This window comes from Miniopterus schreibersii (assembly GCF_964146895.1).
Source record: "Miniopterus schreibersii genome assembly, chromosome: 13".
In the NCBI taxonomy this organism is placed as follows: domain Eukaryota; kingdom Metazoa; phylum Chordata; class Mammalia; order Chiroptera; family Miniopteridae; genus Miniopterus; species Miniopterus schreibersii.
This window is the reverse complement of record NC_138113.1, coordinates 31,397,338-31,413,753: the sequence shown is the minus strand read 5'-3', so window position 1 is coordinate 31,413,753 and position 16,416 is coordinate 31,397,338. Positions and strand designations below refer to the sequence as shown.

At 39.5% G+C, this 16,416-nt stretch overlaps 1 long non-coding RNA gene across 6 annotated transcripts in view; it reads right to left on the bottom strand.

Annotated features, from left to right (window-relative positions):
* LOC308566451 overlaps positions 1-16,416 on the bottom strand; it is a 527,240-nt gene that overhangs the window by 16,961 nt on the left and 493,863 nt on the right. For all 6 annotated transcript variants that reach the window (XR_014000156.1, XR_014000157.1, XR_014000158.1 and 3 more), the window contains one exon: positions 4,658-4,823. This is a non-coding gene — a long non-coding RNA (uncharacterized lncRNA). The remainder of the gene's footprint in view (positions 1-4,657; positions 4,824-16,416) is intronic.

Genomic DNA, 16,416 nt, shown 5'->3' with positions numbered 1-16,416 from the left:
TCTGTGCATCAATTACATTCTTCCTAAAACATGTGGTTCACAGACCAGGAGCTCCAGCATCATCTGGGAGCTTGTTTGATACGCAGGAGCCCAGGTCTCACCTAGAGTTACTGAATCAGAATCTGCATTTCAACAGGACTCCCGTTGATTCATAAGTACATTAAATTTGGAGACACATCATTTTGGACATTGAAAGAGCTAAATCACAAGCAACACTAGAACATGGGGCTTTACAAGTGGAAGGAAGCCGAGACACCACCTGCTTTCCTGGATAAGAAAACCAAGGCCCAGAGAAGAACAGAGCTCCTTACACATCTAAGAAAGAAATTTCACATAGGCTTAAATTTGGTTTTCTATGAACACTGGAACACAGCTACCACAGGGTTGGCAGCGAGCTTCATGACATACTACAAAACCAACAGAGTGCAGATCATTCTTGGGTGGGAGGGACCCTGTCTTCCAATGAGCTCTGTGCTACTGAAATGACTGGTCTAAACTATGCAGGAATTGACATAGAAATGAGATTCTGATATTCCTTCTATTCACATAATGATTGATGAAACACATGGGAAAAATAAATTGAATTATGTTATAATCTCCCAGGGAAACATAATTAAGTTGTAAAGCATTCCCATGAAATCCTAAAAGCCTTATATCATCTAGACAGTGACTTCTACTACATGATCAATAATTATATTAATTAAAGATAATTATTTTGATAGGATGGTGTGACTTTGGGGTTCCACTTATTCTTGATCTGATGTATTGATCCAATGGTTAAGGCTTGGATGGAGCAAGAGCTAAATATAAAGAACTCTTTAGAGGCTCCCAAAAAGCTTTCCTATATGCGTGCTAACTTGTACTAACCTGTAATTTCTGACCACCACCTTGATGCTTACTCACATAATCCAGTGAGTAACACTTATGCAAGATCAGCAGAACGGCCCATTCGCTGTTCTTAATTCCATGTAAACAAGAAGCAAGCTATCTTCAGCAAGTAATAGATAATATATAAAACATAAAATCTAATATCCCTTGAACTTTCAAAATTCTGGGACATTCAATACATTCTTTGTGTGTAGGTAGGATGCTCAACCACATTTGTGGCAGCTCGGGGCCAGTGAGCTAAAGAATCTGACCCAGAGTTAACATGCTCAGAAAGTTGGTGTCAGCATGAACCCTTAAATATTCACTGTCTGTCTTTGCAAGTACCTGGTTATGAAGATTAGCCCTGGAACACAGGTTTGGCCGGGCACATTTTAAGCACAGGCAAAAACTGAGACTTTCGGTTCTCTTTCTGCACGTACCCAAGACACACCCTCATTGGGTGTGTATCTTGTCACTTTCATAAAAGCATTGGTGAACATCAACAGAAAGTAAAGTGTGAAACGGGGATGTAAATTAAAAGTAATAATGCTAGGCATCATATAACAAATATACTCTATTTGGAAATCTCCCTCCCTTATTTATTTATTTAGTATCATTTATTTATTTGTTTTATTTAAAAGGCAACAATCATTGTATGTCTTTAACTTCCCCAGGTTCTCTACATTATTCTAGGTAACTTGGTAGATTGTTTTAACCCTAAGGGATAATATAGTTGAAAGAATCACGATTAAGGGATTAGAAATAAAATCATTTCAATGTCACATTACTTCATCAAAATTTCCTTAAAACTATTGTAAAATATCTTGCTGACATGACGTTCACTATCCGAAAGGTCCTAGATTTTTCACTCAATGAGGTAGAAAGTTCAGTATTTAAAAGCCAAGACTAGGGAGCCGATGCTACCTGGTTTGAATCTTGGATCTGCCACTTACCACCTATGGCTTGAACAAGTAACAAAGCCTCTCTCTAGGCCTCAGTTTCTATACCTATAAAATAAGGACAATGATACTACACACCTAATGGACTTGTTGTAAGGATTTAGTTAATTAATATGCATGAGGCAACTGGAACACGAATGAGATGTACTAGGTACTCGATTTATAAGAGCTATTATTAGTACGGCCCTTATAATTTATGTAGTTGACTTGTTCATGGTCATCTTACAATCTATTAAAGAATAGTGTTCTTTAAACTCAACTTTCAGAGGACCTGAAAGGCACGGTTTAGTTGCCAGGTTAAAATCTACTTTCTTAATAGAAAAAATTTAGAAAAAGAAGAAGGTATTCATGGAGACTTGAAAACACATAGTTACATATGCTATAATTTGACCACACACACACACACACGGGCACAGAACAGTAACACCTCCCAGCCCAATGCCAGAAGTTACCCCACAGGGGATTTGCCATAAAGGAAGCTAAATATGACCCAATATTCTAGTGAGAGATCTTACCATTCAGAGCAGAATAACCCAAGAACAAAATAATGCAGAAAGCAGCCCTGAGGTTCCTTTGTCTTTCTTCGGGTAAAATCAATTCTGTTATTATCCACGGTTGGGTATAGAATGGCATAGAAACAGCATGGCTTTAGCCAGAATACTTCTCAGAAAGCAGGTTGCATGGGTAATATTCCACACCCTGATTTACTCAGCATTGTCAGGAGAGAAAAGGAGAGATCCATCTTAGGAAAGAAAATGTATTCTAAGAAACTATTAACAGTAGAAAAGACGAGAGAAAAGCAAAACCAGGGCAAATTCATCAAAACTCCAGTATGCTAGGCTGCTTTCATCCACAGTCATAGAACCCAAGGTGATGGGCACTATTGCCAGGCCTGATATTCTCCTCTCTGCTCTTTCACAGGGGGCCTGTGTAGCCGTATTTCCTATGCATGGGAGGGAAACGCTCCACATTCGCGATGCTGCACATCAGAGTGAAACAGAAAAATCTTCCCAAAGAAAGTAAGCAGACTTGTGAACGCGGCATTATGGAACCCACAAAATAGACCAACAGTGATTGGAAGCAAGAAAATGACTGGGTCTTTTTCTAAAACTCCAACAAGTAGGCAATTGAGTGAACTAATAGGATCTGAGAAGATGTAAATAAGTGTTTGGGTTTTTTTTTTATTAACAAAGGGAGTGAGAAGACAAATGTCAGCCTGAATGAAAGAAGGTAAATGATTCCTCTGCAAAGGCAGAGCCAAGATTTCTCAAATGAGCTTCCTCCTAAAAGAGGTAAAATACGTGAATCAAGATGACATTAGGTGCTGTTGCCTAAATGTAGGCAGTGATGGTACCTATTCAACAGACCAAGCTGTGAGTAACTGAGTAAGAGGTAAAGCAAAAATACAGAACAGCCACGCAGTAATAGAGGCATAAAAATGCAGCGTGTATAGCAGTGCTGCGCAGGGTGCAGCTCTGCAGAACTGATTAATAAGGAGGGAGGTGAACAGAACAGAGTGGATTTGCAGAGATTAGGATGTAGCAAGCTTTGTCCAGAAGATTGTACAAAGTTCTTATTGGCCTTGAATCTGAAATAAGGTAAAAAAAGAACGTATCTCTCATCATGAAAGACCCCCAGGGATCTTTTGGTATAAGTCAAGCAACTTACCTTTTCCCATAAACCATTTAAAAATACAATTTACAATCATCTTTGTATTCTCCTATGCAAAATCATTCTGTATGGCATCTCTCTGTCTTTTTGGGTGGGGGTACTATATGTTTTTGATGTTACAGCAGGACAGAGACAGACCTAAAAAAAAAAACAATTCATCCACAACAGCTGAGGTCTGTGAAAACACAGAGCTGGACAAAGCCTAAAGGTCAGGTTCCAAGGTGAGCAAGCACAAGAGTCAGAAATGTGAGATTGCCAGGTGGGTGTCAAGGACTTGGGCATTTGTATTTCCAAACCCTAAGAACTTCTCTCCAGGGTGTGTTCCATTGTGAAGGACATTGTCACTCCCTCTAAATTCCAGGCAACGAAAGATAATTTTTTTGAAGGAATAAAGAAAAGAAAAGACAAGAATCCAGCCTATAAATGCTAAGGAATCCCAAGCCAAAGATAATCTTTAAGAAACACAGAAGTACAGGCCACAATTGACAATCGCTATGGTTTGGGCGGAGAGAAAGCACCTCTGTCTGTGATGTGAGCTTCTCTCCCGTAATCATAGGATAAGACTAGGGACCATCATTAAAGAGGCAATTGGGGCTATGAGAGCTACTCAGCTAAGGGGTGGTGGTCCCCTCCAGCTAAAGGGTGGTGTCCCCTCCAGCTAAGGGGTGGTGGTCCCCTCCAGCTAAGGGGTGGTGGTCCCCTCCAGCTAAAGGGTGGTGTCCCCTCCAGCTAAGGGGTGGTGGTCTCCTCCAGCTAAAGGGCGGTGGTCCCCTTCTTTGTTTTAATCTGAGGGTTCTAAAGCCACTTCTGTTGGCGGTGGTCTAACTTGTTCTGTGGGGACTTTGGAGATGTTGATGTCCGACGAGGTGTTTGTGTCTCTAGTGATGAACAGGAGAAAAAATAGTTCTTTGACCTTTACCAAGGTAGACATCTATGCCACGATTCAGAGGCAGGAGGCACAAGGGCAGAGCGAAGCCAAAGGGCTCCTGCAGCTGTGTTTATAGATCACTCCCACTGGGCGCCCCGGGAGCACACGGTGACTAATTAGGCAGGCGAGAGAGAGAAATGAATAAACAGAAAGAAGAGCAGGTATTTTTAGGACTGCAAATGCAACTCAAAATCAGAAAACCTTGGTCAACAAGAGTTCTCAAACCTCTCACCTGTTGCAGGAGGGGAGAAGGGGAGATTTCCAAGCAATAGCAGCCCGGGGTTGGCCAGGAAGCGAAGGGCGCTGCGGTGGCTGTGCTGGCAGGCGCTACATACCCACGGGAGCCTCGGGCCCATCTGCTTTTTTCTTTCATTTTGATTTCCTTAGTGACCTTCTCCCTGTGGTTTTAAGGGAAATTTTAAAAAAGAAGAAAAAAATAGATATAAATATTCACATATTTACTCACATGTTTATGATGTTCTTTTCTATAAATGGAAATAAAGGGGAAAGGAGAAGAGTCTAATTTGCAGTTCAGTTTTCCAGCCTCGGTTCTGGCTCACCAATGAATCTTCTTATATACGGAGGTGACTAGAGGGAGGGGTGGGATTGAATAACAAATTTATGTGATACAATCACATCATTTACAATCACATAATGGGCCATATCCCAATTTTCAAAAGGCATAAAGTATCCTCATTAATACGATAAGTGCAGCAGTCAAATCAGCAGTGTGATTTTATCAGGGTTTTGACTGTACATGAATTAGAATGTAACATGCACACAGAATTTTTAATGGGAAGGCTTTAACACTCACTGAATGTATTTCTTACTGTCATTTGCATCACATTAAAGTGGAATTCTACATAAAAGGATAAAGAGAATATGTCCTAAATTACAGTTTTCCAGAGTTGTCATGTCCACACATAGAAAAATCTGATTCATAAGCTTGAACATGATCCTAAATCTGAAAAGACACCACCAGTTCCCTGTTTGTTTGTGGGTTTTATGTGGCTGTCAGGACTGGGTATGGCTCAGCTCAGGAAGGTCAGATTGTCAGGATAAAGCCAATGAAGATCATGGTGGGGGGTGCGGGGAGCCGGGTGGGGGCAGTTGGGTGGGGGAGGATGATTGTATTCACTGTCTCTTACTCTAGTATTTTATTAATACTGCTTTCTTCATTCTCTACCAGACTAATAAAAAGTCACTCATGTTTCTTAGAGGTACATGTTGTTGATCCGAAAGCTTCTATGTTCAGTTCAGTTCACTGCAACAGAATTTATGGGCCTGGATGAAATCTTGTATGAGTTCAGCTCTGTATCTCCCACCCTGAAGGAGTATGTGTGCATCTCATATGTGTCCACAGGATAAACAGTAAGTGCTTGCTTCATATCAAACCTGTGTATGTCTACTTGCATGGTGAAATATGATCCATATGTCAGAAGTTAATCTCAAGGTAATAGCAATCTGGAAAGTGTGCTTAGCGGTTTCTAGACACTGAGGCAAAAACCCCAACAACTTGTCATTTCTCATTAACTTCACAGAGAAGTCAATAATTGGTCCATAGCAGTTAATGCCAAACCCTGGGAACCTGAGAGCGTTTTGCATCCTAGAAGAGGTCGGGGTCTCCTGCCAAGCTAATACCATAGACTAAGCATGATGAATACCTACTGCATACATTCTGACTCCCTGTCCACTGGCTGGCATGGCTGGTCTATGCCTGGGGATTTGGCTCTGTTATCATTTTAGAGACTAGATAGAGTGTGCTACCACTCACCGAACAGAAAGACATGCGTGGAACTTGGGATAAAATAGTTCAAATTCACAACAAATCCTGAAAGTGCATTTTGCTCCTAGAAAAAAACATTTTATGTATGTACATGGCACAGGAACATGTGCAATGAATGGCTTTCAAAATGGCCAGCCTATCCATTTTAATCATTTTTTCTTTAATAACGTTTCTAATCACATCATCTTTGATAAAGGTCAAAGACTGCATGGACTAGTGTTTGGCACTGATGGCTACACACTGCTGCCAATTCTGGTTCACCTTCCTTGAATATACGTACATTGTATGTATCTTACACCATTGTTAGGAAAATGCCATGCCCCTCTATAGCTATGAACAGTTTTTAAAAACCATTTATAATGTGTACAGATTTTACCTCTCTCTCTCCCTCTCTCTCTTTTTTCTCTCCCTCCCTCCTTCCCTCCCTCCCTCCCTCCCTCCCTCCCTCCCTCCCTCCCTCCCTCCCTCCCTCCCTCCCTCCCTTCTTCCTTTCCTTCTTTTGTATTTTTTGTATTAACATAAGAATTGGAATTTGAGCCAAAAAAGGAGATATATGAATGTCCATTTTCTGCCATGATAAAATTGTTCTCTTTAATACCTAAAATACTTCAAACGACAAGAACTCTGAGGAGAAGCCATTTATGAATGATTGATCTTAAAATTAAAAGAAATTCCCTGATAATAATATCACTCAGTGCAATGATTTCTGCCCCAACATATATGCCCTGTACCCCTGTAACCTCACAATGCCCTTTAGTGGGCAGCCTACCTGTTGGAATCATGGCCCAGCTGTTCATTGGCTGGGGGTGCATTAACCAGCCCCTTCCCCTCTCTAAGGAACGGTTTGCTCATTTATAAATAATAGAGAAATTATAATATTTCAATACTACTATTTCAATAATAGTATTGAAATTATTGACTTATTGTGACTATGAAACAGGATGATGCACATCAAGTATCTAGAGTAATTCCTGACACAGTAGAAACAGTTCATACAAGTTTGATCCACAAGAGGTTTTGCTTTGTTTTTGCCAAAAGCTAAGCACGTCCACGCCTTTTTGCAGAATCAGGTGCTATGGAACCTGATTTCAATCTATGTTTTCCCATCTATAATAACTGTATAAATTCAGGTAAGCAAACCACCTTTTCTCCTCCAATAAAAATAGGATAAATATCTTTAACTTCCCGTCTGGTCCCTACTGACTCCCTAGAGATGTTAATAAATTTCAGAAATTAAAGAGAAATATATTAGAGCAAAGAAAGACTATGTTCCTTTTTTATTTGATTTGGTTTAATAAAATGCATATATTTGAGGTTAAAAACATGATGATTTGATATGTGTATATATAGTGAAATGATGACTAGTCAAGCTAATTAGCATATCTTCTCACATAGCTATTATTTTGTAGGTGTGATGAGAGCACATGAAATATACTCTCTTATTGTATTTCCAGTACTCAATACCTTATTTTTATTATAGTCGCCATGCTGTACATTAGGTACTATGTTTTTTATTGCTTATCAGGAATCAGAAAACAAAATTTATTTTAACTCTTCTCTCACACCCTTTGTCTTTTTAATAATTTTATCAGGAACATGGTTATATGTTGATCCCATGAGCTGGTATTTCTTTTACTTAAAAAAGAGGAGGGCATAGTTTTCTAGTCCTAACTTGCCTCCTACCTCACGCTTAGCATAATAGAAATACATTTTTACCTAATTTATACAGAGAAAAATGTATTTTTATTGTGGTAATATGTCTGTGTAAATAATAGCCAAATGGATTAATATTTCCTCAAACTGCACATTTGTTGAATAATACCAGGTACGTCTAAGGCGCTGCCTTCCACTTATAGATGAAATCAGTAATCTATCTCAATGCAGTCAAATTTATGCCTCTATCTTCTCTTTCCTTTTAAATGCATGCTGTTTGTTTTACAAAGCCTTAGTACCCATGCTTCCTTGTGTTCACATTTTTTGCTCATAAGAATGGTTCCAGTATTTTATAGTACATGGATGTGTTCAACTTATCAGCAAATACTTTTAAAACTGCTTGACCTTTTCACTTTACATTCTCTTTTCTCCCTTCCTGCCAACCTATATGTAGGAATAACATTAGTCTTCAGATAAACATACAGATCAGATGCATTACAACCTCGAAGATTTTGTGTCTCAACAAAGTGTGATTCCATTTAAATCACTGAGGCATGGTACTCCAACTTGTGCCAGTCATCATCGTTTCACTTCCTGCTTTACTGGAAAGAACTTGCTAATTTGTAATATTTGTAGTATTTCTATCTATATCTGCCAAATAAGATTCATTAATATTGCTTTCACATTTTTTGTGGCTTTGTATACAAAAGGATGGGACAGGGAGACCAATGTAAATCAGCTGACCAACTGATTTAACTAAATTTCGATTTGTATTTACTCCTTAAAATTCAATTGCTCAAGTTGATGTTTTTCTCAATAAAATTTATTTATGTAAGTAGAAAAAGTCATAGGTTTGATCCCGGCAGAAATTAGGACTTGTGGATTTCTATTATACAATTTTAAATAGCAACAGAAAGGTTAAAAACCAAAACTACCCAGTTATTCACTCATGTACAGCAGCGATTTTCAATCGTTGTGCCATAAGAATTTTTAAAACATGCAATACCTGACTATTTAGTCAGGGGTACTGACCTCTTTTCCCTTATATTGTCAAATTAAAAAAAAAAAAGTGATAACAGCCAACACAACAATAGCTGTTCAGTGTGAATGAATCAAAATTATACTTTTTTTGTCAGATTGGCAAAAAATATATTTTTGTGTGTGCATCAGAATTTTAGTAATTAGCATATGTGTACCCTGAAATGAAAAAGGTTGGAAATCACTGATGTATAGGTTTATTTTAATCTCACTGTTTACATAACATATTTGTATAGTGATAAATAATTTGGGTCCTCATTGGGCTTCATTGACTCTCAAAACTTTGATTTATCTGACTGTGCTTTTTAAAAATCTTCTCAACATACTCTAAAAAAAGACTATAAATATAAGTATCCACCTTTCTTCTCCAGATTTTTTAAAATTCATTTTCTCAATCTACCAATCTATTAATCTTGATCAATTTCCGTTAGTTCAGTCTAATGCACCAGTGGCCCTTTGAGAAACTAGTCTTCAAAAGAAGACTATCCCATGTGTTCTACTCTCATTGTCTTTCTTCATTTACACATCTGGTCTGCTCTCCCCTTCCATCCTTTGATTTTTTGACAGGCTGTGCATTATGGTAGTAATCGGGTCTATCTATGATATGTCCATCTACAACCAGGGAGCTAAGACACCCAAGGATGTCCTCCGAAGACTTATGTGGAAATGCAGGCTGTGACTCTCCCCTGCCAGAGGACGGGACACAGCTTTCCCTGACCCAGCGCGTCTAAGAGGGGCTTTGGGGTGCCCGGGCAGCAGGCAGCAGGGAGGCAGGCTATATTCTCCGCATTCGGACAGCCTCATTCTTTCAAACGGCTCCCACAATGCTTGCAGATGCCTGCGTCGGAAAGAATTTCCAGACACTTTTGCAGATTTCACATTCCCTCCAAGCCCCACACCCCGTTCTGCACATGTGGGATTTCCCCAAAAGCATGACACGCTGAAGCACAGAGCGTAGGCAAAACCTCAAGTTTCCCTATTGCCCCAAACCCCTGACCTTCTAGACGGTGCTGAAACCCTGCCGCAATCAACCTCTACAGCCTGCTTATCCCGCCGATCGGTCCCCGCTTACACATTTGAAAAAGTCCAGGGAAGTTTGTCCTCTTTTGAAATCTCAGCTTCCCGGGTCATGAAACTGTCCTTCTCCTTATTGTAGGCAGATTTGTGTTTGGCTCAATTCCATGTCCAGCCATCTACTCCGTAGTTAGGCACACCATGAGGCATAATACCTTGAATGTATTTATTGCGCTGTTTTCTTTCTTGCCCTCCCACAAGAGGATATATAGAAGAGAACTGTTGCCATTACTTATTTTTATTCCTCCTGCCTACATCCAAAGAATTTCCCAACTAGTCAAGTTGAAGCACACACGTCCTTGCAGAATTGCCACACATTCCCCTCGATCCAGCCACTTCCCCCTTCGTTCCAGAGACCAGAGCACCGACGCTGACACAGGGATGCTCTCCTTGTGAGAATTAGCCTATCACATTCATTTACATCCACTTAATTGCTGCTGCTATTGTTTAGTCCGTTAACCTCCAGCTAGGGTGCAATTCACGGGAACGCTGGGGAAGCACAACCGTTTGATTAGTTCTGCAAAGCAGATTAAAATCTTCTGGCTAATTGGAGACTGTCCATACTACTGCTTTCTTTCCTGCTCTAGGTTGAGCAAATGTCATGTCTGCCAGGGAGGCCTCTTAGTTGGGCTACGGAAGGTCTGACTGGGCCCAGTAGCATTTTCTGAGCATGTTGGTGTACAGGACACTGCGCTGGGCATTCTGCCAGCAATTATCACCAATCTGGTCTCCGCCTGCAACCTGTAACTAGTCTTTTGGTTGGCAGCTTGCCTTCTTCCTTTTCAGGAAGGAGCACACGGACTCTGGAGAAACTCCAACTTGGTATGTGGCTAAATCATTAGTATCCCAAATGCGTAGGAATTTCATTTTGAAACATAAGCACTAAGAAAAACCCTTATGAAACAGTTTTCTAGTTTGGGGAAAAAATGGGAATTAAGAATGTGACAGTCTCGTTTGACTCAAAGCATAATGCCATGTTTGACATCGCTCATTTATTTAGAACCTATCACTGATGGGATGGCAAGCACGCTTTGGCAACGACGTCCCAAAGCTTTCCTTGGCAACATGTCATCACCATGCATACATTAAGCTGAGGTGTTTTAAGATGTTTAATTGAATTTTATCTAAAGAATATGGGAAGCTTCCATATCCACTACAGGAATTCTAAGAAAATGCAGTAGGTCAAATTTCTTCATTTAATTTAAACTGCCTGTCCCAATGTGGTTTCAGTCAACATCTCTAGCACATTTTCTGAATGTATCCTAACATCCATCCACTAAAAACTGGTGACCCTTCCTCAAATGCATTATATTTTTAATGGTTTGGTGTCTCTTATATTGCTGTTCTGGCTACCTGGGGTTTGTTACAAGAATTATGGACACATGTAGGAAGACGTGCTTATGTTGACCTGAGAAGTCATCATAAGAAATGATCTAAAAAGCATACCAGGCGCTTTACATCAATTATATCACCTAATCATCCCAACAGTCATGTCAGGATGGTCCCCTTATACCTGCTTTCTGATGGACTGAAGCTCTGAAAGGTTGAGTGACCTGTGTGAGGTGATACAGTATGCAACAAAGCACTGACTTGAAATCCAGTTCTTTATGATTCCAAACCTAGTTCTTTCCTCCTGCCTCAGCAAGGTGTTCCTAAGAAGAGAGAAATCTTGAGCTGCAGCTCGAAGAAGGTATAAGTCAAGGTATTAAATAAGGAAGACAACATTTCCAGAGAGGAGCCCCCCCGTCTTACCAGATGTGGGTGGTGGGTATAACATCACTGAGAGGCTGATAGAGGCTGAGGAAGAAGGGTGACAGACATTGTTAAGACCATGTGACATCTTAAACTGGCCCCCATGCACTAGCTGGAGAATCCCAAACAGCTTGTGGAGACAATGAGGGAGACACTGAGACTGACTAGGGATCCAGGAGGCCTAGGACTTAAAGACCATGCTGCTGACTTTCTCCTCCAAAGATGCCAAACAGGAAAGCATTTCATTACATTGTCTGTGAAGGCTGCAGAGGTGGTAATTACACAGTAGCTCATAAAGTAGACACCTTAGGACAAAATAATTTGGCTGACTCATCAGCGTTGTGTCCTTCTCACCTCTGTTTTTTCTTTCCATTGCACCAAAAAGGAGATGAGTCAGAGAGAGAAGAAAATACCTATTTGGGATAAAGTCACAAAGGATTACCTCTAACATTTGAAGGGCCTGGTGGAAGAATATCAAGGGAGGCTCACATACCATATGTCAAAATATCATTACATATCAAGTTAGCAAACTTCCGATTAAAATAAATTATATTCTATTAACTTGATTAATATACTGTCTTAATAACCTAGATGTCTAGGTGTCAATTTAGAATCTATGGGCTCCCTGGAGTTCTATGCTAGAATTGGCAGAACAGGAAAAGTCTTACTCCAGCCCGTCTCACCTCCTGTTCTCCCCATTCTTGCACTCTGCGAGTTCTCACATGTGTGTGAGCATTCAGTCTGCACCCAGCTCTCAGGGGTGCAGAGGATATTGGTAAGGTCCAGCCCTAAAAGGACAGACCAAAGGAAAGACCTGCACAGACCCTGGAAGTGGTTTGGGAACATTACACAGGAATTTGGGGGTCTAGTAAATCCAGAGTATGTCCTAGGTGGGGGCAGGTTTCAGAATCTAGTTGGGAAAGTCCCTTGTTACCTTGGACGTCTGACCTCTTAAGGAGAACCAAAAAGTACCCGAGAAGGAACAAAATGGGCCTGGCAAAACACAGGGCTCAAGACAATGGTGACTTTGGCCTACATCTAAAAAATGTATTGCACATAGTAGTATAAAAAATGCCTTCTTACAACCCAAGTATCCTATTTTGGCACCAAAGTTCCTCTTAGGTCTTCAATAGGCACATAGCATTGCACAGCCTTACATGAATCTTTCATATCAGAGTGCATGCCAGCCCTACATGAGGCAAAGTCAAGTTTTCAATGAGTCCTTAAAAAGTAGTTGCAATTTTTAAAGCTAATCTTTAAATTTTCAAGTAGCTAAAGGCCTTTTAAACTCTCATGCAGTCTACATTGTCTACACCTACCAGCTCATACATGAAGATTCATATTGCCATTAAATAAAGTCAAAATTTTGAGATTCAGTTTAATTTCTCCATTGCCAACACACATGGACACACTCACGCAGAGTTTAACTGCCTATTCAATACTGTACTAATTAAAAGTAGCATTCACCAGCAATTTGAGCCTAAGAAGCTGGTCCTCTGCCTTAGCCTACTCATCTGGCTGTGGGGTTGGCTCAATTAGAAAACTCTCAGTCCATTCAAACTGGAGATCTTCCTTCTGCAAACTCACTGCAGCCTTAGGCTCCATATCACATCTACCCTCCTTTAGCCCCAGTGGATAAGTCTCTTGGAGAGGATCATTTCTGTTAACCAAACTTTAACTTCTTTTTCCAGATCCTTAAAATGATTTGACTGAATTTCTTGAAGCTTTTGTTTGTAAAGGTTGTATAATGTCAATTCTCTAGGGATGGGACTTGGAAAAGGGAATGAAACCCAGAGCCTTTATTCTGAGTGTGTGAGGAAACACTTTTATCACTAAATATTTCATACAATGGTATTATAGCTATTTACCATGTTCGTTTTATCCAGAGGCTGGACACAATTTCTTCTTGTTCTGAGAACTGCTCCTAAAATTATACCAATAATAATCAATAGCATCTATCTAGAGCCTAACATTGTGCTAATGTTCCACACATTGTGTTTGGTATTTTTCATGAGTTTGTTTCTACACCTATACTGACCTTATAAAATGGTGATGGTTGTTTTTTCTCATTATTATTATTATTGTTCCTGTTGTTGTGATTATTGGTATTAGTATTATAAAGATGAGGAAACTGAGGCTTGGAGAAGCTAAGTGACTTGTCCAAAGTCACGGGGCTAATAAATTGCACAGCCCTGAGCCAAAAGAAGACATGATGACACACTTCAGAGGCCTTCTGCATCATGACACAAATACCCAGTGGCATTTGTAAAGCAAATTTTAGGAGACATAAAGAGGAGACAAATATTCTCCTGCCTCTTAAGTTCTTAACTTGTAGGAAATTTAAAGAAGGAGGCCATAACAAGGTGGAGTAACAAGGACTATATTTTCCCTCCCACCTAAAACAAATTAAAAAAATATATAAATATATATACATATATATACTACTTATATGTATATATATACTATAAATGTATATGCTATATATGTGCATATATACATACTATATATGTGTGTGTATATGTATATACTATATATGTGAGTATACACACACACACAGTTTTCAAGACATTGGATATTAAGAAACTAAAGTGAGTGATATCTGAGAGATGGGAATCAAATGAGATGAGCCCTAAGATTGCCTACTTTATTCCCTTAAGAGTATTCTTAGGCTACCATGTAAAAGGCAAACCACTCTACGCATAGGTATTTACTCAATAAAAATAAAAATGTATGTCTTGCTCCTGATGTTTCTAGCAACAGCTACATAGCTCAGAACTGGGAACAATGCACATGTGCAAATAAGATGTGGTATATCTATGCAATGGACTAGCACTTGGCAGTGAAAAGGAAAACTTGATATTTGCAACAAATAGATACATCTCAAAATAATTATACTGAGTAAAAGGAACCAGATGAAAAAGAGAACATGCTATATCATTTCAATTTGTATAAACGTCGAGAAAACGCAAATGAATCTAAAGTGACAGAAAGCAGGTCAGTGGTTGCCTAAGCACAGGAAAGAAGGGTGACAAAGAGACACAAGGAAACTTTGGGGGTGATGGATATGTTCATTATCTTGACTATGGTGATGGTTTTATAGGTGCATATATGTGTCAAAACTTATCAAAATTTACACTTCAAATATGTGCAGTTTGTGGTATGTCAAGTATGCCTCAATAAAGCTGTTTTTTACAAAACCAGAACAGTTTAAAATAACCAGATGAAAGGTTTCTATCTTGTTTGTGCTTTCGTTTTAGTTTCTTATCATAGAATACTGCTTCATCAGAGCAGATGTATAATTTATCTTGCTCATTTTGGATCTCCAGTGCCTAAAATTAGGAGTTCCCATTACTTATTTTGAGTGACAAACTACCCCAAAATGCAGTGGCATAAAATGACCATATGTCATCTTCATGGATTCTGTGCATCAGGAATTAGGGCAGAGTGGGGATGGCTTTTCTCTAATCCATAATGTTTGGGGTCCCAACCAAACTGCTGGTGACCCAAAGCATTGGGGCTCCCTTTAATGACCGGAAAGTACCTTTATGTGGTAGCTCCAGCCTGGAGGGTCCAGGTCAGCCAGACTCCTTATATATCAGTTCTGGGCCTTTAAGTTCTGACTCCCAAGATGGAAAGCCAAGAAGAAACTGTGTCACCTTCTTGTGACCTAGTTCCAGAAGACACAAGGGTCACATCCACAACATTATTTTTAGCTGAAGCAATTACAAAGATTTGCCCAGGTTTAAGGTGAGACAACATAAACCCCACTTTTCAGTGGGGGAATTCTCAGCCTATTTGTCAACATTTTAAGGAAAGCATGTGGGTTGTAATATATACTAGTTGGTTTAGACACCTTAGAAAAAATCAGTCTGCTACACAGTGTTTATGTCATGTAAATGAATATATGAACAGGAGTCAGTCGTTTCAACTTGATTTGCAGTTTTACGTGTTACATAAAATTAATTTCAGGCATTCATTCATCCCACAGACAGAATGCATCTTTTTATACAGTATAGATTCAAGGAAAAATACTATAGCCTACACCTTGGATGAAAAACTTACATTTCAATATGGTAAACATATGAGAAAAGAAAAAAATATCGATAATGCAACTTGCCATAGAAGGTTGATATCTCAGGGAAGGTGTTTAGTGCTGTCCAGGTGTTGAGGGCAGAGACTAATATCAGCTGAAGAAATCAGTAAATGCTGCATGGATGTGAGCTGCTAGGACTAAGACTTGCATGATCAGTAAGATTTCTATGGCAGGTGCTAGGAGGCAGATGCTGAAAATAAGGAAATAAGCAGAAAAGTTTGATTCAAGGAATTGTCCAAACCTAGCACATTATCTGAAACTACAAAAACCAGGTTACAGCGATAGATTCTACACCCCACTTCCAAGATGTCCCAATTTATTAAATGCCTTCCCCCCAACCCCATGAGAAATTTTTACGAGTAATCTGATGTTGGAACCACTCACATTTAGGGCTTAGGCAGGTGACAGTAAAGATATCCATAATAAAAGGTTGGGACCAAAGCACAGAGGACGTGGAATATGCCTCAATTGGTCTTCCATAGGATCTGATGATTAAATGCCACTTGTATTAATTAATTTATCACAACACTACCCTTTCCAGCTAAACCCTGCACAATGGTGACAAACCAGATTACGAATCAGTAAATGATAAACA